The sequence below is a fragment of the Octopus sinensis genome, linkage group LG6, assembly GCF_006345805.1.
Source record: "Octopus sinensis linkage group LG6, ASM634580v1, whole genome shotgun sequence".
In the NCBI taxonomy this organism is placed as follows: domain Eukaryota; kingdom Metazoa; phylum Mollusca; class Cephalopoda; order Octopoda; family Octopodidae; genus Octopus; species Octopus sinensis.
The window spans coordinates 33988184-34012460 of NC_043002.1; the positions used below are offsets into that span (position 1 = coordinate 33988184).

At 37.9% G+C, this 24277-nt stretch overlaps 1 protein-coding gene and 1 long non-coding RNA gene across 3 annotated transcripts in view; one reads left to right on the forward strand and one right to left on the reverse strand.

Annotated features, from left to right (window-relative positions):
- The window catches only part of LOC118763724, an 8016-nt gene extending 3938 nt beyond the window's left edge, over positions 1 to 4078 (reverse strand). Inside the window, exon 1 of the long non-coding RNA XR_004999478.1 lies at positions 4041 to 4078. This is a non-coding gene — a long non-coding RNA (uncharacterized LOC118763724). The remainder of the gene's footprint in view (positions 1 to 4040) is intronic.
- A 9015-nt stretch (positions 4079 to 13093) lies between these two features.
- LOC115213414 (transmembrane protein 220) overlaps positions 13094 to 24277 on the forward strand; it is a 32058-nt gene continuing 20874 nt past the window's right edge. For both annotated transcript variants that reach the window (XM_029782375.2, XM_029782377.2), the window contains exon 1: positions 13094 to 13282. The gene's annotated coding sequence lies outside the window, so the exon portion shown is untranslated. The remainder of the gene's footprint in view (positions 13283 to 24277) is intronic.

Sequence of the window (24277 nt, forward strand, 5' to 3'; positions counted from 1 at the left end):
TCGTAGCAGTTTCTTTATCGATCTTGATTAAAACATCATTTCCTATTGACAAAGTTCTCTATGAATTTAATCTTGTGATATGGACGACCGTAAATATGTCTTTATGAGTTTTAATTCATCGAGGTCTTCCTCCCCACTCTCTCTCTCGTGAGATATATATACACAAGATATAAACATTTTCCTTAATGTAACTCGCAATTATTACTGTTAGTGAATCTAACAGTTTCTGTCGAAAGTTTTACATCTCCGCAAAATAATTCTTTAGCAATAACTAGTTAAGAGATAATACCCGTTAATATCAATGATTTCTTGGTAACTTAACTCTTTGCCTGTCCTGTGAATCACATGTGATACAGGACATATTTTCCTGGCATCCATGCATCGCATAAGATACACATTCTCACTTTTTTTTTTCAACCCAGAGAATAACTTGGGACTCATGAAAGGAAAGCTTTGTATTACTCAGGACGTATGAAATAAAGGGATAATTAGCAGTTTGAAGAGAAGCATTGACGTTCAGGACAAACTTATGAAAAGATTTAGGACAGGTAAAGGGTTGACTTATCGTCTTCCAAATCCAAAATCTGCTTATTTTTATCTGACAAATCTTTTATGTTATTTTAAAATCTCTGTATCTCATTGAAACTTTATAACTGTTTAAATATAATTTTCACATTTTGGAACAAGGCCAGGAATTTTGGGGTAGGGGGCAACTTGATTACATCGACCCCACTGCTTAACTGGTACTTATTTTATCAACCCCGAAAGGATGAAAGGCAAAATCAACCACAACGGAATTTGAACTCAGAACGTAAAGACGGACAAACTACCGCTAAGTATTTCATCCAGCGTGCTAAGAATTCTACCAGCTCTCCACCTTTAATCATTCAAATATCAATAAAAACTAAATTAAGTGAAATTCCGTTATAACGAATACCAATATAGTGAATTTTTGTGACCATAATCTTAATGGAATCGTTAAAGCATCTCGTTATCACGAATATCGTTACAAAGAAACAAATTTGAACATTTGGGAGCCAGCATTGTTTAACTACAACGAAAAATAACCTAAACAATATTTTTGAGACAACAGTCAAGCGTAATACATAGACAAAATACCAGCTGGGACACTGCGTGGGTTTGAATTCCGAACGCCTTATCAACAAATGCGTGTTTCAAATTTTGGCACAAGGCTAGCAAGTTTAAGGTGGAGGGGACAAGTCGATTACATCGATCCCAGTACTTGACTGGAATTTATTTTATCAACTCCGAAAGGATGAAAGGCAAAATGGACCTCGGCGGAATTTCAATTCAGAACATAAAAAGCCGGAAGAAATGTCACTAAGCATTTTTATTTTTCTTTGATGCATTAATGATTCTACCAGTACGCAGCCTTATCGATTGTATTACTAGGAAGCTACTTCAAACGAGCGCACTAAATACAACGTCGGCTGTTGATATCTTCTATTTCACGGGCCAAAATTAAAATTTCGTAAAATTCAAGCAAAGCTGCAAATTTCAAAAGTCAGTACAGCAAAGAATTAGAATTTATTAATCAATTTCACAAACATTTATTAAAAGGAAAGCATTCCAAATGTGATCATCAGTTCTTCTTTCAAATTCAAATTTCAAATCAGATAGAGAAAATACGAATCAAAATTTTAAAAATGAATCTTTTCGGTTTGAACGGCAGTTTTTTTTAGTGGTATTATATGAAATTGTCACCCATAATTATGACCCTAGTATCGGACTATTGCATTTCAATCTGTTTTAGGTTTAGGGGTGAGAGGAAGGGTATCTATTTTCTTCAGAAATGTAAATAAACCCAATCTGTTTCTTAAACGAGGGACATATTCATACGGCACAGAATGTTTTCACCTCAATATACGTCATCGATTGGTTGAAATTGCAGAAATTGAAGAAAAAGACAACAAATATCTTACAAACTATACAATTTTCTCAATAAAGCCTAGAGAAAAAGATGTTTTATAAACACATTCTACACGTATACGAAGTTTAAAAGTGTTTAGTTACGTGGAAATTATTTTTAAAAACTGCCGTTCAAACCGAAAAGATCCTAAAAAATTTAATACAACAATAAAGCAGTTTAATACGTATTATTGCAATATAATACGATTCAAAATAACGGCTAATTTAAGACATAAAGTCAGCAATTTTTGAGAACGGTTTTGTTGATGCCATCGTCTCCAATACTTTATCAGTAGTACTTTACTTTGTTGAGCCTAAAAGGCGAAGTCGGGCTCAGTGCGATCTGAACCCAGAACGTAAAGAACCTGAACAAATATCGTAAAGTGTTTTTCCTATGTACTAACTCTTCCGACAGCTCGCAGGTTTAATGTAATTCAAATTTTATAACTTATGAAACACTAATGGTATATTTGTTGTTTGTCCCCTCTGTGTTTAGCCCCTTGTGGGAAGTAAAGAAATAGGTATGTTTGAGCTATATTTTAAAAGTAGGGGGAACAATACGAGCCTTGGTTTGAGTTGAACGCATCTGAAGAAGAGGCGAACAGAAAAAAAAAGTTGAAGTCGGCAGAGGAACATTGAAATTGAAAAGCAGTGATAGGATGAAGGTAAAGATGATAAATAGGTGATGGTCGCTAAATACATGACACGCCTATGCTAGCACGCACGCACACGCGCGCGCACACACACACACACACACACACACACACACACACACACACAAACACACACACACGCGCGCGCGCGCACACACACACACACACACACACACACACATACACACACACACACACACACATACACAAGCTGACATTTCTTCCCCGCACCTGTTAGCGCGTATACTGCTTGAAATACCAGGTGTTGCCGAGAGTAAAAAAAGCCTGGAGATTAATGTTTTACTGAATCAACAGTTGCATAGTGATGAAACTGTGTCTTGTTAGAAATGTTTTTCTTTTTTTATCCAAAAGAAATTTAATTATCCCGGTGAGCTTCGAACACATTACTTTCTGTAACAAATTTACACGTACGTGTGTGTGTGTGTTTCAAAAACTATTTTGGTTTTAATAATCGAAGACAACGATATTTTTCAAACAAAATTTTCATTTTGTCCCTTTTCCATTGGGAAGGATGCAACCGGTCAAAATATTTTCATTTTTGGATTGATTTCTGGAAAATTTCAGAATTCTGTTATAAACATAGGAGATTATTCTGTTGTGTCTGGGGAGAGTCATTTTCTTTTTGTGCCTTATAATGTAACACACTCACCGGTAAAATTTCCACTTATTTCTTATTTTTATTTTCCTAAAATTTTCGTTGCGTCTTGAAACCTTTTGTGTCTTTAAGGTTTTAGGGTTAGGGTTAGGTTTTAGGGTTAGGGTTAGGGTTTTAGTATTAGGGTTAGGGACAAACAACAGCAGTAATTTTATTGATTGGTTGAAATTACCGAAATAGGACAATTTTAGCGTGAAATAACTTCGTAAATATAATTTTTTTTTTTTCAAAAATGCTAAGAGTAAAAGATGTTTTATATGACACAGTGTCCGAAGTTTGAAAGTGTTTAGTTACAAAAAATTATTTTAAAAATCTGTAGGTCAAAAGAAAAAGCTCTGTCAGACTGAGGTATCGCGTTGAAGGGTTTGGTCGAACAAATCCACCCCAGTATTAATTTTTTTAAAAGCCAGGTATAGTAATCCCTGGACTATTGCGGGTGTTATGTTCTCCCCACCCGCGATAGGTGAAAATACGCGAAGTAGAAGTAGTACTGTACTGTATACATTTTTATTATTATTATTACAATTTGTATATATTTATTTTATTATAAATGCAAAACAACATCACACACTGGCTTCTTGAGTTTTCCATACACTATGTACGATTCTTTGTTTACTCATTTACGGTACACTATGTATTTTCTTTTAATGCACTTTAATTAATGTGTAACACACATTAATTAAAATTAATACTGTACTTTTATTTATTAATTTTTTAATTTTTGGGCGTGAAAATTCTTATTTTACCACAGAAATAATTAAAATCGGAAAAAATATAAATACCTATCGATCGCAGAATCCCGCAATATACTGAGGAGTCCGCGATAAAAATTTACATATATTAGCCAGAAAATTCCATGATGTACTGAGGGCGCAATAGGTGAACCGCGATATGGCGAGTGGTAAACAAACTAAAACCTGTTGTCAAGCGGTGGTGGACACACACATACACACACATACACGCGCACACACACACGCGCGCGCGCAAACACACTCGACTCCGTCGATCACGAATGACCATGGGTGCACCTAAGAGGTTCCCTCAGGGGTACAAGTCTGGGCAGAAAGTTGCCTCACAGGCGAACGCACAACCTAGGGTTGTTTTTATGGAAGACCAGCAGTCGCCCATGCATACCAGCCTCCCCCTCTCCACACCACCAATGTTATCCAAGGGAAAGGCAGCTGAGTGAACTGGAGCAACGTGAAATAAAGTGTCTTGCTCAAGAACACAACATGCAGCCGGTTCGGGAATCGAACTCACAACCTCACAATCGTAAGCTCGATGCTCTAACCACTGAGCCATGCATATGTATATATATCGTGTACTAAATTCACTCACACGCGCGCGCACAAAGCCCTGATCTGCTCAAGACATTTGTCCTAGATGCCACGCAGTGGGATTGAACCCAAAGCCATGTAGTTGGGAGACAAACTTCTTACCACAGAACTAATCCTGCACATATGTATTTTTTACCCTTTTTTTTATCTCTTCTTTTTCCAGCAGATTTTTTTCGGTCAGGAAACCTTACCTTTGATCGCTTCCTTTCTCTCTTTCTATCTGCCGTTTTCGTTTCTGTGACTAATGAGAGAATTAAAGTTCAGAGATATGTCATAGATCGATTATAAAACACAAATCGCGTCCTTTTGTGTCTGTGATTAAACTAACAACAAGTAAGTTATAGCATCAATATTCCAGACAAAACAGGTGACATTTGAATAGAGTTACGTTAAATATCATTTCAGGCGCAGATTAAAAAAGGACAGATATGATAAACATAGATTGTAACCAGTGACGGTAGTTAGAGTGTGTGTCGCCAGGGCTAGCACTTGAGTTTACCATCCACCCCGGGCCAATACAGTTTATATAGGCATATACGGAAGCCCCAAAATTACAGCACCCACAAAAGCGTTACCCAGGACGAACCACCCCTGATTATACTTGGGTTTCGATTGCCAACTACGACTTTCCAACTACAATTATTATTGCAATGTCCATCAGTAAGCAGGTATTCTTTTTTTCTCCTCCAATTATTAATATTATTATCAACGATTTTTGTCACGTACTTGGTGATCAGTTTCTTGATTTCCTCATTGCTTGAGAATCAGTGAAACTCGGAGTAGCAGCTTGTGAAGTTTTAGCTTAAGATAAATTATATTATATACATATACAAACAATAAGGAAAACTACTACTCTTGGAAGAAAACACAACGAGTTACAGACGCACCATTGTCATTCCCGTCTCTAGGAAGAAAGGCAAATGAGAATGAAAAAGCGTACCTTCAGTGACATATTGCATCCGAGATTTTGGTAGCACTTGATTAGGCTCTTCACTATACTCTCTCACTGGGCCACTTGGTGCTTTCCCAGAAGTCATTTGTATACATCTTTGAATGCAAGCCAGGCCGCTAGGTCAGTTTAATCCATTGTCACCTCAAAGTTCTCATCAACTATAAGTTGACGAATCTGAGGGCCTACGAATATGCCCTCTTTAATCTTGGCATCATTTATTTTAGAGAAGATCGCCTTGTGGTACTGGAAATATGGCTTGTTATGTTGCAGTGCTTTGGCAAATTGCTTCATTAAACCTAGTTTTATATGCAGTGGTGGCAAAATGATTCTCTCTTTCTTAACTAGTGGATCATGACTTACATTATAGCATCCAGGTATCATAGTTACCCTAGATAACCATTCCGAGCGTAGTGTTCTGATCTGGCCCTACTGTCTCACTTGCAAAGAAAGTACATAAACTCGGTGTATCCAGTTTGTAGCCCATTAAGTAGGGCTACTATTTTCAAGTCCGCACAAATTAGCCATTCATGCTCTCTGTAACTTATGCGGTCTAGAATAAAAGCAAGGTCCTCATATGTCTCTTAAAATGACTGAGTGAGCAATAGGAACTGAAGGCATAGTGTTCCCAATGTGCAACAGAACCGCTTTTATGCTCTAAAGGGATGCAATTATGAATAATCTCCACCTATTTGGTTCATAGAGGTCAGCTCTAGAGCATTGAATAGGTCTCTGATTTCATTACAGAAATCGAGTTGTTTTCCAAAGTGAAGAATTGCTGTAGATCTACAGAACGCTTCCTAAATATTGTAATTTGAGCATCTTTATCCAACAGATTGTGTTGTTGCAGACGTAAGGCCAGGATTTCACTCTGTTGCTTAGTAAGTATTGGCTCACAAACTAGATCATTGAGTTCATGTTGGGTGATGAGATGTGGTTTCTTGTCAGATTTACCACGGATTTGGACCCATATAACTATAAAAATATTGAGTGTACTTTTATAATTTTCGTAGGTTAGGTTGATAAATACCTTAGAAACACTCCATTAAAATTATATAAAAATTCGTTGATAACTTTTAGAGTTGTCAATTTCGGCCCAACCCTGTTTGCACTCAATTTCTACGGAACCATCAGTGTATTTAACGTAAGTAAGATGGTAATTTACGAGAAACTGAAGGGTCATAGAAAGAAACGAATGTTATATTCGTGATCTATACATAAAATACCCTTAGAAAAGGTTATTCTCATTTCCGCTTTCTCCACTGTTATGCATACAGTGTTATTGTACATACGGGTGCACACACACACACACAGATACACACACACACAGACAACACTCACTCGCACGCGCACACACGCACGCACACACACGCACGCACACACACACACACACACACAGACACACATGCACACACACATTCACACGCCTATATAAATGTATATTCGCACCGAAACAACATTGATCCTGGACTTAATAGCTGACGAGAGGGTTTTCCAAATCTATTTTTCTTTTCCATTAGCCGTTTGCATGTCCTCTCGTATTTATATGCGCGCGCGCATGTACAAATTTACACCTTTTCGCACACCATATATTATTTAGTAGTAGTAGTAGTCTTAGTTGTAGTAGCAATAGTTGTTGTTGTGGTGGTGGTGATGGTTTGGTCATGTGATGTATGATTGTCACTAGCAATCACCTAAATCACACAGGTAACAGATGTCAGTAACATACAATGTCAAAGGTGAAAATGGTGGTGGAGGATGTCCCGCTTGTAGTTGAGGGATGGTATTTGAATGGTTGCGAAACCGGACCTATCCCCACCCCACCCAACCAACTGTTCTGTCTCTTTTATGGTCATCTATCATCTACTTAGTAACCTTTTAATGGGGACCTCTCTAGACTACATCATTAACATTATCCAAGGAGATATAACATGCGTATGCGCGAGCACACACACACACACACACACACACACACACACACACACACACACACACACACACACACACTCATGTATACAGACACACACTCACAAGTACATATACACACGCATATATGTACACACATGAATGTATGTGTGTGTAATTCAAGACGAAAGCTCTCATTGCCAGTATGGTACAGTTTATATAGTTCATCAGAATACAATCTCCTGAATAGACTACAAGTAGTTACATGACATTATTCATATTTACGTAATTAACTCATCGGGTGTGAACTGACCGTACGATCATCTTAAGTGTGAGTGTGTGTGTGTGCGCGTGTGTGTGTGTGTGTGTGTGTGAGGGGGGAGTCGAAATAGCAGAACTAGCTAGGATATGCGGGATAATTCAAGTGTTAGCTAATAGGGTTACCTCCCTTCAAATACTGATGCTAACCAATTGCCTAGCTCTGAATATACATGCAGGCACAGAAATACACACGCGCGTAACGGCTTATTCATATAATAACACACACACACATACACTCTCTCTCTCACACACACACACACATATGCGTGTATGAGTGTGTTATATATTAACTGTGTATAAATCTTTATCCAGAAGTTTTTGAGTGCCTTGTTTTTTATTGTTGTTGTTTATATTGATAATATTATCATTATCATTATAATTATCATTATTTGATTAAAACTCATCGTATTTTGCTGGGTGTGATGTAAGTGTCAGCTGTCCAACAGTGATTTCATCATCCATACTCTCAACAATACGCCCTTAAATATGGTTTCTGATTACAAATATCTTGGGTCATACATATCATCATCTGAAAAATATTTTCTAACTAGAAAGGGTGTGGCCTGGTCAGCCTATAATGATATAATGATATGCATCAAATCTAAGTAGAGATTTCAAACTTAAAATCTTCAAAGCCACAGTCGAATCATTTCTACTATATGGCTCAGAAACCTGGACGTTATCAAAGAAGCTTTAGAGGCGGTTGGATGGAACCTACACTCGCCTCCTTATGAGAGTTCAAAATCTCTCGTGGAAGCGTCATCCAACCAAAATGCAAATATATGGGAAACTACTACCTGTGTCATCTCTTGTGAAAAGTAGGAGAGTCCAGTTTGCTGCACATTGTTGTAGAGCTGAAAACGAGGCAATTTCTACTCTTCTCCTCTGGAAGCCATCTACTCGCGATACCAGAGGGCGCACACTCTCCTACCCTGATGTAATCTCCAGCAACAGGACCTCCGTAATGCTATGATGGACTGTGAAGTCTGGCGTAGCATGGTAAATTCCATTGTCTCGACCACGGTCGAACAATGATGATGATGATGTCAGCTGTCCACAGCCAGCAGACTAAGGTGAAACTTGTTTACTGATCATGCTTCAAGAATCCTTCCGGAGAACTCTTCAGTTCCAAGCAATGATGATATCTGCAGATGTTCTATCTTTACATTTGTACCAATCTTTTTGGGGCCATGTAGCTGAGTACTGATATTTCCAAGTGCCCCAGTTACCACTGGTATGACATCCACTCTCTTCGTTGCCCACAACCTACGTCATGTGTGGGACGGATCCGTCTGTCGGCCGAGTTCACAGTGACGATTGCTCCGCCACTCTCCTTTAATCGGACAAGCATGCCACCAATTTTTCTTTGCATGGTGGCTGTGGCGAAAGAGGCTGTGTGGTGGATGACGCTGAAAGGCATGAGGACAGATACTTTCCTCTTTGGTTTGATTGTCACTAGCGAGCGAGTGGCGAGCTGGCAGAAACGTTAGCACGCCGGGCGAAATGCTTAGTGGTATTTCGTCTGCCGTTACGTTCTGAGTTCAAATTCCGCCGAGGTCGACTTTGCCTTTCATCCTTTCGGGGTCGATTAAATAAATACCAGTTACTCACTGGGGTCAATGTAATCGACTTAATCCGTTCGTGTGTCCTTGTTTGTCCCCTCTGTGTTTAGCCACATGTGGGTAGTAAAGAAATAGGTATGATTGTCACTAGCAATCGCCTAAATCACACAGGTAACAAATGTCAGTAGCATACAATGTCAAAGGTGAAAATGGTGGTGGAGGATGTCCCACTTGTGGTTGAGGGATGGTATTTGAATGGCTGCGAAACCAGAGTTATTTCCACCCCACCAACCACTTGAAAAGGAAATTGAGGGCGAAGATGGAAGTGCTGTCCTCGAGTGAGTTTACTGAAACGTGGGTGAAAGTTGCGAAAATGGCAAGAGTGTATGGTACACCAGGCACATGCATCACAACAATATGTGCGCGACATGGTGATCTCATATCAAGATAAACAGCGCATGACCTTGCAGGTGGGGCCCAGTTAGAATTTTCTTCAAGTCAAGTAGCCCATCCCGCACAAAGGATCCCTGAATAAGAATTGTTTAAGGATGTTGAATGAACCAACCATGTTTCCAAAGGTGAATTATCCAAACCTCTAAGAATTCCTCTCAACATACGGCTATGAGGCTCTCCTCACTACTTCTGCTTGTGATCAGAGATGCACATATCGTCAGCCACTAAGGGACATGCTCAACTGGTTAAGGTCAAACAACTGACAAGCAAATCTGTGGTACTGAGCAGAATACTTGCTGTAGCCCATCTTTTATACCAAGACAAAACAATGCTCATGATAATACTTCCAATCAGTTAAGATCAGAAGCCATGAGAGCCACTGTCTGGCACTGCTATTATTATTATTATTATTATTATTATTATTATTATTATTATTATTATTATTATTATTATTATTAGTATGTCTTTTAATTCAGGGTATGTTGGAACTCCTGAAGTCTTGCATGAGTAGCAGGTTTGCCCTCTGCATATCTGTTCTTTTCACCCATCTAATACTTTCCTCATAATTCTGGTATTGCCAAGAAGGCAAATTTTTGCAACAGCTCTACTGGGCACTCTATTCCCGTTTCATTATATTCTTCTTGGTACCTTCTGATACTGTCCCCAAGGGTCCAACAACAACTAACACTATCATCACCTTTTTCATTTTCCACAGTTGAGGTATGACGTATTTAAGAGGATTGTATATGTCTATTTTTTCACCTTCCTTCTTAACTAGCCGTGGGTCAGAGAGGAACACAACATCTCTTATAGGGCACATGTGCTTACCACCACTAGGTCCGGCTTGTTGTGTTGAAGTACCTGGTCCATTTGGATTGGGAAATGCCACAGGATTTTGTAGGCCTCCCATTCAGCCACTCTCTGTGATTTCTGTTCATACTACAAATATCATTATTACTGACTGAGAGAGCAGCGCATGCCATCAACATGATATTGGGGTACAAATATACGAAGTCCAATATACCCATAATGACTACCCGCCCGATAAGGGTACACCAGGTACATGCATCACAACCATATGTACGTGACATTATGATCTCATATTTATCTTAACAGCGCATGACTTTGCAGGTGGGGCCCCAGTTAGAATTTTCTTCAGGTCAAATAGCCCATCCCGCTCAAAAGGTCCCTGAATAAGGGTTGTTCAAGGATGCTGAACGAACATTCTTGTTGTTGTTGTTGTCGTCGTCGTTGTTGTTGTTGTTGCTATTGTTATTATTATTATTATTATTATTATTAAAGCGATGAGCTGGCAGGATCGTTAGTGAACTGTTTAGCGGTATTTCGCGAGTCGCTACTTTATGAGTTCAAATTCCGCCGAGGTCGACTTTGCCATTCATGCTTTCGGCGTTGATTTTTAAGTACCAGTAAAACACTGGGGTTGATGTAATCGACTAGTCCCTTCCCCACAATTTTGAGGCCTTGTACCTCCAGTAGAAAAGTTTATTATTATTATTATTATTACTTTTTTTCTTCTTTCAAATTTGCTTCCATTTCTTGCCGAGTGTCTTCCCGACTCCTAGGGCAAAGAAACTCATAGTATACATTGGTAGGCCATTAAACCAAACTCAGTAGTTCGTTCATTTTTTTTTTTTTTAAGTTAAATTAAAATACATGAGCAGCAACAGTTCTCACATCGACAATGCTCTTCTCAATACGTGTGATGTACCAGTTAAGACAATCTTTTGCACTTCTTGCAGGGATGGTAAGCCAGGGATCATTTTCATATAATTTTCGGTTCCCTTCTTGATCATTCCTAGTGCTCCTACGATCACTGGTATTGTAACCGCCTTCAGATGCCACATTATTATTATTATTATTATCATTATTATTATTATTATATTATTATTATTATTATCATCATTATTATTATTATTATTAATGAGAAGACGACAACCAAAATTTGCTGGTGATTTAGTTAAGATCAGCAACGTACGATAGCAAAACACATATAGTGCGATATCAGTAAAATAGACACTAACATACCTTATGGAGTGGACCAAATAATTTGATGTACCCTGGCTACATAACAATCATCATCTAAATCTCTGGTGGAGAAAGGTATGGGAAATAACGCCGGAATTTTTAGTTAATTAAATTTATTAAAGACATAAAAGGCAAAAAGAAACAGAAGATGGTATGGAGTAAGTCTGATCATCATTAACAATATTTCCTTTAGTGAGTTTAGTTCTATGGCTGCAGTGCTATACGTTATTTCTGTATAATAATAATAATAATAATAATGAAATTATTGTATACAGTGCTCAGGTGCACCACAACTTGTCAGAAAGTGCATATAAAGTACATGCAGTAATATAGAAATGTCTGGAAAGCGAACAATGTATGAGTCAGATACATGTTTGTGTGTGTATGGAGGGGAGAAATTCAATGTAGTGTTGGCGAATCTCAAGAAGCATGGAAGTTTTGAAGGATGCAGTGCTCCGACAACTAACAACCGATGCCGGCAGTTTGTTCCATGCTTCAACAACTCTCAGCGTGAATAGCCCTCCCCAACAAAACATTGTCTAACTGTTTAGTGACAGATCTTAGACTCATTAAAGAAGACAGATTTATCGTGAATAAACACTGAGTGTTGTACCAGCGTCTTCAATATTTTTAGAGTTCAGTCATTGTAAACGTATACAGAGAATATTAAAAAGTTAGCAAGAAATGATTATTTAGTGATGGAGAAAGAAACATGATATTAGTCAATGGGTAATGACTGACAATTCATTAGAACATCATTGAGAAAATGTGTTGTGATATTTATTGCGTAATGAATCATAGCATTTTGAATTCAAAACTCATTACAGTCAACCTTGCTTTCATACTTCTGTTACTAGGGTTACTGATGTCTTGCTCAAAATTTGAGACCGTGTCTCTATGTAAGAAATGTATATAATTATTTTTTGTGGTTGTTGTTTCTTCTATGTAGAAGAATCAAAACCAAACGTACCTTAGCGTTGAAATAACAGCCTACATCTTAACCCTTTAGCATTTAAATCGGCCATATCAAACCCAAAATAGTCTACCTGCTTTATGATCAAGGTAGTCAGATCTAGTCTCTCACACCTACCCTACAATGTCATTCTCAAAATAAATAATCACATCATAGAATCTCGAAGCTACAAGATAATGCATCATTAATTCAATACAATCCGAAAAAAAAAAAACATTAAATTTGACAGAGTAATTAGTCTCGTAGTCCAAGGGCAACAACTTCTAACTAAATAATATTAGAGTTATTTCCCTGTGAAGTATTCCGCCATTTTTGTATCAGACAATTTTTGTTTTTGACTTTGGATGTAAGGTTTAAACTTTATCAGTTATCTTCAGCTCACAAGTAGTAAAGGTTATATTTTGCCTTTACATCAATGTAGATATGGGACATCTATAATGCAATCCTGTTATTTTGTATGTAAGCCTTGTACAAACAGGTACGTAGATTGTTTTTCTTTTTAAAACTCAGCAACGTTAATTTACAATTAATTACTCTACAACCTGTGTCCGTGCGTACGTTTGCACCTGTGTATACACGGCATAGTAAATGGAGAGAATCGCGGCGTAATTTCCGAAGAAAATGGACATTGTATAGAAAAAAAAAACAAAAAAAAACGTGGTTTACCTGAACTATCAAAACGAAAACAAAATAGTTTACCTCCACCTTTGTTATTAATCTTTTCGTACACATCATTATATCATATCCTTAAATCCTTAAAAATGTTTCAGTCCGAAGGCTGCGGCCATGCTGGGGCACCACCGTTATTAATTAATTTTTAAAAAAAATATTGTTTCTAATTAAATATTTTTAAGTTAGCAAAATGCGATTTTTTTTCACAATATACACGCTTTTAAAATGGTATTATTGCTGATTCTGACATACCAACTTTCTTCATACCTTTCATGAAAATGAATAATATTTTCATTAATGAAATTTTTTACGAATACCATTTAAATGGTGTAAATGTGCCACTGACTCTTACACATAATCATACCGTAAAATTCATATTTTTTTAATGCAGGTTTTAATCAGATATTTATAAATCACCGGAATGTTTCCACGTAATACTCGTTGCTTTTTCTCTTTTCGTAAAATAAAAAGAAAAAAAATTAATATTTCGCTGTCGATTCGGTTTTTTCCAGTTTACAATAGAGCGTTAAAGCATTTCAAATTGTTTTTAAAATCAAGCCATGATTCTTCACCATTCACTGTCACATATATATTTATTTCCAACCTGTTTAACGTGAATTATTTACAAAACAACAAAAACAAAGTGCAGTGAATGAGGTGGCAAAGACACAGTTATATACAAGGGAGATAACCAGTGTTGTAAACCCTCGTTAATAGGTCTTGCGTGGCGTATTACCTGGTAACGTGAGATTATCAACAGAGGTAAACGGAGATTAATTCACTTTAATACACCTTGGATTTTTGTTTAGTGTTAGATGACTTAAGGTATAGGGGTGCCTAAACCGAAACACCCTTGGTAATTTTATGCTGTAACTTTATGTATTATTAGAAAGAGCAGCGAAATCACCTTTAAGCGAATCGTTACCGTCTAAAAAATGAAAAGACACATTACAAAATGTAGTATCTCTAAATAAAAGAAGACTTGTTGTACGGTATAGTCTTATGTGGTTGTGTGATAAGAACCACATGGTTCCCCACTGTGTGACACTTTGGGCAAGTGCCTTCTATAGTCTCAGGTCGACCAAATCCTTGTGAGTGAATTTGGTAGACTAAAACTGCAAGAAGCCCGTCGTATATATATATATATATATATATATATATATGTATGTATTGGTTAAAAACGGTAAGATAACAAAAGAAAGAAAGAGACCTCAATATTATGTAAATAGAGGAAATTTATCTGTGAAATAATTTGTGACAATTATTCGGTAGCCAAGATAAAATTCAGAGATGGTGTTGTGATTTCAACCTCGGCATCCGAAACTCAGAGTTTTATCTTGGCTACCGAATAATTATCACATATTATTTTACAGATATATATATATATATATGTGTGTGTGTGTGTGTCTGTTTTCCCCCACCCCATGACCGCTTGACAAACGGTTGTTAGTGTGTTTATGTTCCTGTAACTTAGCGGTACGGCAAAACTGATCTATAAAATAAGTACTAGGCTTAAAAAGTAGGTCTTGGGCTCGATTTTTTCGATTAAATTCCTCTCACTCTCTTTCTCTCTCTCATATATATATATATATATAGGGAGAGAGAGAGAGAGAGCATGAGGCAAAAACGCTATTGTACCAGTCTGACATTTAAAGGTCCTCAATTCTGGCAGGGGGTGGTGGCGACCCCTGTTGTACTCTTTCACCCCCAACTTTCTCTCACTCTTTCTTCCTGTTTCTTGAGTAACGCTGCAATGGACTGGCGTCCTGTCCAGCTGGGGGGAACACATACGCCACAGAAACCGGGAAAACCAGGCCCATGAGCCTGGCTAGGCTTGAAAAGGGTGCATAAATAAATAAATATATATATATATATATATATATATATGGTAATATATATATATATATATATATATATATATATATATATATGGTACCCCAGCATGGCCACAGTATATTGACTGAAACAAGTTAATAAGCAAAGAAATTGTGTGTGTGTACACATACATGTATACTTATACATTTATGCACACGCACACATACATACATACACAATATATTTTCTTAACCACTCAAATGAACTGTCTACAGAGACGCCAAATTGCTATTTGATGTCTGTAGTTGCTTCTTTCCTGAGAATCTCCTCTGCCGTTGTACCAGGTAATGATTATACTGATACACTGCTCCTTGGGTATGACATTTCCAGGCAGACCCTCCTCCCACCTATTAGCATTATAGACCACTGGGACTTGTTGACTTTATACACTGTTTACATTACATTTTTTTATTTGCTGTTTTTGCAGATTCCCATGACCCTCTGTCACCATCCAGTTCCATTAATATGAATTTGGATTGGGAACTTGAGTATAGTGAATTGTTCATTAACTGATGATTACATTACAAAACCATGGACATCCCACTATGGATGAGTTGCAGTTACTCTCTGGATAGAGCTTGGTGATCCTGACCGTTGGTCTTTTAGGGTTCCTCCGTTAAGCATCAATAGCGCCACCTTGACTGGCTTCCGTGCCGGTGGCACGTAAAAAGCACCAACCAATCGTGGCCGTTGCCAGCCTCCCCTGGCACCTGTGCCAGTGACACGTAAAAAGCACCCACTACACTCATGGAGTGGTTGGCGTTAGGAAGGGCATCCAGCTGTAGAAACACTGCCAGATCAGACTGGAGCCTGGTGCAGCCTCCTGGCTTCCCAGACCCTTTGTTGAACCGTCCAACCCATGCTAGCATGGAAAATGGACGTTAAACGATGATGATAATGATGTAAGTAGTATCATTTGCTCAGTTTAGCTCTTCCACTACATCTTCACAATTCATGATGCTGCAGTCCCATGACTTCACCGTATCCTTGGCAGGATGGCTGAATGGGTGCTATGCCTTGCCAAAGAGCAGCCTGTATCTATGCAGGGCACGGTCATCACTCTGTGAGGTATTTTCAAAATATCCGCATACCCCATATTCTATGTTTTAATTATATATACAGAATGTAATGATTACATATTGAATGTAATTATTGTATTTTTAGATTATGGTTGTATGTAGAATGTAATAATTTAATGGTATTTACCACATTAATGGTACACACATGATATTTACTAATACTGCGTTGTATATATAAAAATAAATGCGCCCTTTTAAAGCCTAGCCAGGCTCATGGCCCGGTTTCCCGGTTTCCATGGTGTATGTGTTCCCAAGCTGGATGGGATGCCAGTCCATCGCAGCGTTACTCATTTTTGCCAGCTGAGTGGACTGGAGCAATGTGAAATGAAGTGTTTTGCTCAAGAACACAATGCATTGCCCAGTTCAGGAATCGAAACCTCAATCTTACGATCATGATGCTGACACCCTAACCACTAAGCCATACACCTCCACAAAATAAATACGCCCTTTTAAAGCTTAGCCAGGCTCATGGGCCCGGTTTCAATGGCATATGTGTTCCCCAGCTGGACGGGACGCCAGTCCATCATAGCGTTACTCATTTTTGCCAGCTAAGTGGACTGTAGCAACATGAAATGAAGTATTTTGCTCAAGAACACAATGCGTTGCCCAGTCCAGGAATCGAAACCTCAATCTTACGATCATGATGCTGACACTCTAACCACTAAGCCACATGCTTCCATCATTGTATATATAATTATATATATAACATATATTATTATTACCTCCACCTTAGCGAAGGCAGAGGTATTATTTTCAGTCTTGTTTGTTTGTTTGTCCGTGGGCAAGATATCTCAAGAACTGCTGAATGGATTCATATGAAACTTTCAGGGATCTTTGGCCTTGTGACTGGCATGAACTGAATAGAATTTGGGATTGATCTGGTACCAGACAAAGATTCTGGATTATTTTTCCTGCTTTTTTTTTTTACTTAATTTTTGAGAGTGGTCGTTTTTATAAAAATCATCAGCTGATCGTTGAGAGGACGTTGGTGTTGCCTCGGCAGAGGTTTGCACTCTTTGAGTGCTCTTGTTGTGTATATAATTCCAAAAGGAATGTGAATGAATATATCAAAACAGATGACTGGAAAACGTTTATATGTATGTATGAAGTGTAGTTGATTTCTGGTTGTGTCAGCCTCTGTTGTGCCACTGGTGTTATAGCTGATTGCAATGAAAAGTAAGTTCAGTGCTGTGCAATGCTTTATTCACTCACAGGAACTTCTTTAACTCTTAGAACATTTGCATGGAGTTTAGGAAGTGGTCTTACCACGTCACAAGTGGACTTCCACTATGTATGTATGTATGTGTGTGTATGTGTGTGCATACATGTGTTTATGTGTGTGTATTTTTTGTTTGTATGTATGTATATATATAAATAAAAAATGATGGATAGGTGTCAATTCATTACAGATGTTTCCAATGAATTTTAAAATTGATTATTCATTATATCATTATACAAAACATTTTCTTCAGATGAATACGCAAACTATACTGTTAAGGACATTTAAAAACATTTAAAATCCATGGCATGTGCATATTTTGTGATTCCATAATCATTATGGTAACAGAAGTATATGTTATGGACTGTATATTTAATACAATGTGTGTTTCTTAATTAGCCCGAGGGCTGATGATATACTCTGTTTGATTCAATTAATTACATGCATAACTTGAATATCTTTCTGTCTGTACTTCAGTACTTATGTTTGTATTCATCTATAGTTGCTGTGTATGCATTTTAATTTTGACCTGACCTGGTGCCTTAGCATTTAAGCACCTTATTCACCCGAATCTTAATGTTATCATCATCATTTAACGTCCACTTTCCATGCTGGCATGGGCTGATGATTTGACTGAGGACTGGCGAACCAGATGGCTGCACCAGGCTCTAGTCTGATCTGGCAGAGTTTCTACAGCTGGATGCCCTTCCCAATGCCGACCACTCTGAGAGTGTAGTATGTGTGTGTGGCTTAGTACTCCACGGTCTCCTTTGGTATGGTTTCACTGGAGCATGATACATCTTTGGACCCAGCAGATTCTGTCAAAACTTCCAACTCAAGCAGCATGGTGATGGATGTTAACTGATGATTTTATACACCATGATAGATTGTTAGCCACTACACACATTTTTTTTCTCTCCTTGTTTTCTGTGTCCTTTTCTGTAGAAGAGCATAGGCTCGAAACGTAAAAGACTTTTTCTATTCCTAGGTGTTATATTAATACATCTGTTTGTTTTGTACACCACCTGTCTTCGTTTTTGTTGTCTTTTTTGTAAACTCTCCCTGTATATATATATATGTATAGCGAAAGCGAAATCGAATTGAACCAGCCAGGATCCCTGGTCTGGTGGTACGTAAAAAGCACTATCCGACTCGTGGCCGATGCCAGCGCCACCTCGACTGGCTTCCGTGCCGGTGGCACATAAAATACACCAATCCGACCGTGGCCGTTGCCAGCCTCGCCTGGCACCTGTGCAGGTGGCACGTAAAAGGCACCCACTACACTCACGGAGTGGTTGGCGTTAGGAAGGGCATCCAGCTGTAGAAACATTGCCAGATAAGACTGGAGTCTGGTGCAGCCTTCTGGCTTCCCAGATCCCCGATCGAACCGTCCAACCCATGCTAGCATGGAGAACGGACGTTAAACGATGATGATGATGATGATGATGAGGGAGAGAGAGAGAGAAAGGCCTGTGGTAAAACGTTTGTTCCCCGACCACATCATTCCAAGTTCAGTCCCACTGCATGATGCCATGGGTTTGTGTCTTCTACTATAGCCTTGAGCTGACCAAAGCCTTGTAAGTGCATTTGGCAGATGGAAATTGAAAGAAATCCATTGTATGTATATGTGTGTGTGTGTTTATCTCCCAACACTGCTTGACAACCAGTGTTGGTGTGTTTATGTCCCTGTGTCTTAGTGGTTCAACCTAAGAAACCAATAGCATAAGTACCATGATTTTAAAAAATAAGTCCTGAGGGCAATTCATTTGACTAAAAATTCTTCAAGGCGGCACCTCAGCATGGCCACAGTCTAATGACTGGAGCAAGTAAAAGATAAAAGATATTTATATATCAACAACACATATACTCAACAGTATAGTGACTAAATTTCTTATATACTTATATTATTAATTATACATATTAATTAGCTAGTGTTAATTATAAATTGATGTTATAATGTATGTGTATACAATTTTAATTATGCATTGCTAGAACCAATTATATATAAGTATTGATTTCTCCTTATTTGTCACAATATGTTGATGTGTTACTGTTGAACATCTGATATAGTGATATTTGGGCCCTACTTAATACAAATGATATGAAAGGTGACAATTGGATTCAAAATCAGGTCAGGGACAGTTCATCTGAAGTTTACTTCCCTTCTATACCACTCACCTTATTTATGTTTTATTAATTAAATATTAATAATCTAATCATATTAATTTTATTTATACATTTGTATTTTCTCATGACGGCGTAGCTAAAAGTCTTTTTTTGAAATTTGGACATTTGTACATTGTTTGGTGATCGTTATACATCAGTGCATTTTCTGCTGCTAACCATTCAACTGTGAAGTGGGTGTGGCACTGCAGTCACTCTATTGTGCCATGTTAGACAGCAACACAACTGGGTTGACTATGCTTTTCCTCATGTCCACATAGGTTGGATGAGTCTGCAGTACTATGATACATATCATTACTACACCACTTGGTTTTTTTGTTATTTCATTTGTAGGGAGCCTGACAACCTAATTTCACACCTCTTCACATTTACTTCATGTTTTCCTTGGTCTTCCGCTACCTAACTAGCCTTTCTGTTACCACCACGACTAACAACTCTCACCATTCAATCGCATCACATACCTTTCAGTCACATGTCTGCGGACATCTTTCCTAAACAGCTTCCCTGTTGCCTCATTTCTATCCCACCTGAGTCAACTTGACCCTATCCATAGTGTCACACTTTCTTATTCATGCGTGTCTTATACAGTCTGTCATTTACGTTGAGTTAGATGCAGGTTTGTCCAGATGGTTAAAAAGTTCTCTCCATAACCATATTCTTCAGAGTTCATTCCAACTATATGGCACAGTTGTTCAGTGTTTTCTACTAAAGCCTTAGGTTGACTGATGCCTTGTGAGTGGAATTGGTACTCAGAAACTATAAGAAACCTATTGTGTGTTATTTATAAATGTGTGTGTGTGTGTGTGTGCTTTTTTTATAGAAGCTGAGAAATGTTCACCCAAACTTTTTGAGTTTCACATAAACATTCATCAGATAGTTGTGAAAATCACACATCTATACATATTTGAATGTATGTGTGTGTGTGTGTGCACATATCATCATTATCATCATTGTTTGATGTCTGCTTGCCATACTGGCATGGGTTATATATATATATATTTTTTTTTTCTTTACTACCCACAAGGGGCTAAACATAGAGTGGACAAACAAAGACAGACAAAGAGATTAATTCGATTACATCGACCCCAGTACGAAACTGGTACTTTATTTATCGACCCTGAAAGGATGAAAGGCAAAGTCGACCTCGGCGGAATTTGAACTCAGAATGTAACGACAGACGAAATACCACTAACGTTTCTGCCAGCTTGCCTTATATATATGTGAGTGCCATGTTAGAACACCTAATACTGCATTATTAGCCTCAAAGGATCTTTCATATAGGCAGTTGATGCATAAAAGCACACACAGAGATCATAACAAGTGAAATTGGTCTGTCATGGGCTCTGGAATTCCCATATCACATGATTTTGTTCTATTGGAACTCATCAGTAAGGAGGACCAGGTGACTACATGCTAACCAAATCTTACTGCTACAGTATATAGAATTTCATCATCTTTTCAAATGCTGATGTCACAGCTGGCTTATTAAAAATTAATTATTAGTGACAGAAGTAAAAAGCACCATTCAAGCATGGTTGATGCCAGTGCTGCTTGACTGGCCCTTGTGCTGGTGACACATAAAAAGCACCTACTACATTCTTGGAGTGGTTGGTGTTAGGAAGGGCATCCTGCTGTAGAAACTCTGCCAGATCAGACTGGAGCTTGGTACAGCCTTCTGGCTTGCCAGTCCTCAGTCAAACTGCCCAACCCATGCCAGCATGGAAAGCAGACCTTAAACGATGATGATGATGATGATGATGAATTTTGTCTGCTATGATCTATGTGTGTGCTTTTATGCATCAAGCGCCTATATAAGAGAATCTCTCTCTGCTAATAACATAGTATTTGGTGTTCTAATAAGGTGTCCAAGTTGTGCTGGCTATAAAGATTGCCTTTTCGTATTGATACTGCTTTCTGTTGCCAATAATTTCTAATAAAGCCTTCTGTCTATTTGCAACATCAGCATCTGAAAATATGCTGAAAGTTTGTATATTGCCTAGAATATAAGCAGTGAGAGGAGAAACACAAACACATACATGCATGCATGCATACAAACATACATACACACACACACACACATACATACATATAATAAAAACTGACAAATGAGTTATCTGCTATTACTACAATTGTTCCCATTAAGAGTCCTTATTGTAATGTAAACAGGGCACAGTCAGTTTCTAGTATGCACATATCCGTGGAATAAGCTGCCGGACGAGATAGTGAAGATGCCGACGACCGCTCGGTTCAAAGTCTCTCTTGACCAGAAATGGCCTGAACTCTTTGCATGAACACCCTCCCTGTACATAACTCCATGTCCCCCTAACTTAACTTAACAACTTAACAGCCCTGAACTCCTCAGGCTCACTAAATAAAAAAGTGAACAGTGACATGTTAATTCCTCAACAGATCATCAGCCAAACGCATCTGTTTTTATTATGTTTTTACACCATGCTTAAGGTTCCATTCATCATCGGATACTTTTGGACATTACTAGAGTTGCAGATTACCAAATGACGGTGATTTCCCTTCCTCGATGCATTCCTGTGCTATGAAAATGGATTACTTAAACTTCCTGATTTGTATCATTCTGTTTACCCAATAGTTGTAGTGTACTTCACTCTAATATGCCTGGACCCTTTGTGTATACACTGTAATCAAATACCTCTCACTTTCTCTGTGTGTGTATATATATATATATATATAGGTGCCTGGTTAGAAATCTGGATACTGCGTTATTAGCCTTGAAACGGCCATAATGTATTAACACCTGTACATCCTTGTTACTTATATGTGTGTATACATATTATCATCATCATCATCATCGTTTAGCGTCCGTTTTCCATGCTAGCATGGGTTGGACGGTTCTACTGGGGTCTGTGAAGCCAGAAGGCTTCATCAGGCCAGTCAAATCTGGCAGTGTTTCTACGGCTGGATGCCCTTCCTAACGCCAACCAATAAGTAATTATTCCAACTTTGGGTATAACGCAACCAAATGTACTATATCCCACCTGTAAGGGACAGATGCAGGATGGGTCAAAATGATCATTGTGCTGAATAAAGATTCTGGTTAAATCCATTTTCCAGCATTTCCCTCATTCATGATATGTGTGTGTGATATTGTTATTCTATTCCATCTGGTACCTAATTTGTTTCACTCATTGCTGTTGGTTTCTAATTAGAAATAATAGATTATTTACTCATTGTTAATGGACAAGACCTAGTGAACACCCTTAGTAATAGACAGTCAATAGAAACGTTGGACTAATTATTTTTGTGGCCTATTCTTACACACTGGTGTATTCACAGCCAAATGTGTGTATATATGCCTGCTGATTGTCAGAAATCAACAAATCCTTTTTACCCACCGACACATACACACTTTAGCTTCAACACACCATCAAATTGCCCCCTCCCTCTTTTGATAAAGAAAACCACACCATCACACAATCTTATCAAAATCGTTATGTTTTTTTTTTTTATTGATCAATTGTGATATTTGTTTTTCATTTCTCTTCCTGAAATATCCAAATCAGTTTTTTTTATTTATTTTATCACATTTTGTTATAAGATGGTACTCTTTCTTCCTTTTCTGTCTTAATCATTGCAGTCATTTGGCTGCGGCCATGCTTGAGCACTGCCTTAAAGGGGTTTTTAGTCAAAGAAATCAAACTCAGAACTTATTCTTTGTAAGCCTAGTACTTATTCTATCATTCTCTTTTGCCATTCTGCTTAGTTACGGGGACATAAATATGCTAACATCAGTTGTCAAATGATAGTGGGAGGACAAAGCCACACACATACATATATATATATAAATGACAGGCTTCCAGTTTCCATCTACCAAATCCACTCACAAGGCTTTGGTTGTTGGCCTGAGGCTATAGTAGAAGACACCTGCTCAAGCTACCACATGGTGGGACTGAACCCAGAATTATGTGATAGGGAAGTGATGTTCATGGTGGTGGTGGTGGTGGTGCTGGTAATCGTGACTGGTGATGGTGGTGATAGTGTCAGTCTTGGTGGGGTTTATGATGATGATGTATGTAATGATAACTTCAAGCCTCATTAATAGCAGGGATATGAGTATTTAAATTTTTGCATACCTTAATGTCCTTTCGCACCACCCCCACCATTTTTCTTATTCCCATATACCTATTAGTAGGACATCAGGCTGGTATGTGGTAAGTATAAAATTCTACCAAGTATAAAACATCTACTTCAACTATAGCAAGTGTTTATATTGTACCTAGTACAAAATACCTATTTTAACTATAATTAGTATTTATACTCTATTGTACCTAGTATAAAATACCTGTTTCAATGATACCTACAATTTATATTGTAGTGTGCCGAGTATAAAATATCTAGTTCAACTATAGTTAGTGTTTATTTTGTATTGTCAAAGATCAAAACTCCTTTCTGAGTGATAAAGCTCATAAAG